Genomic DNA, 405 nt, shown 5'->3' on the forward strand with positions numbered 1-405 from the left:
AAAAGTTTTACATGGAATGTTTCATGAATTTGTGTCATCCTTGCACAGGGGCTATGTAATCTCTGTATTGTTCCAATTTTAGTATATGTGCTGCTGAAGTGAGCATCCCAGTTAAATTTCAGTTAGATAAACTATTTTTTTAGTACAAGTTCATCCCAAGCAATTTACTGAAATTATATATTAAATTATATATACTATATATATATAAATTATATACTAAAACTTAAATTGAAATTTAACTGGCCATCCTATATTTTACCTACAATCCTATATCTGACTTTGAGTGGTAGGAAAGGAGGTAACATTCAAAACGTAAGTTTAAAAAGATATTTAGGAACCCTCAAGAACTCTACCAAATAGTTTGGATATTGTTTTGTGTGTAATGGGAGCCATTGAATTTTTACA

General features: G+C 29.1%; 1 non-coding gene across 1 annotated transcript; it reads right to left on the minus strand.

Moving 5' to 3' along the window:
• Positions 1–106, minus strand: LOC115836028. The gene has a single exon (XR_004031032.1). It is a non-coding gene; the product is annotated as a U6 spliceosomal RNA (small nuclear RNA).
• Positions 107–405: the final 299 nt, after the last annotated feature.

Source organism: Nomascus leucogenys, chromosome 1a (assembly GCF_006542625.1).
Source record: "Nomascus leucogenys isolate Asia chromosome 1a, Asia_NLE_v1, whole genome shotgun sequence".
Classification (NCBI taxonomy): Eukaryota; Metazoa; Chordata; class Mammalia; order Primates; family Hylobatidae; genus Nomascus; species Nomascus leucogenys.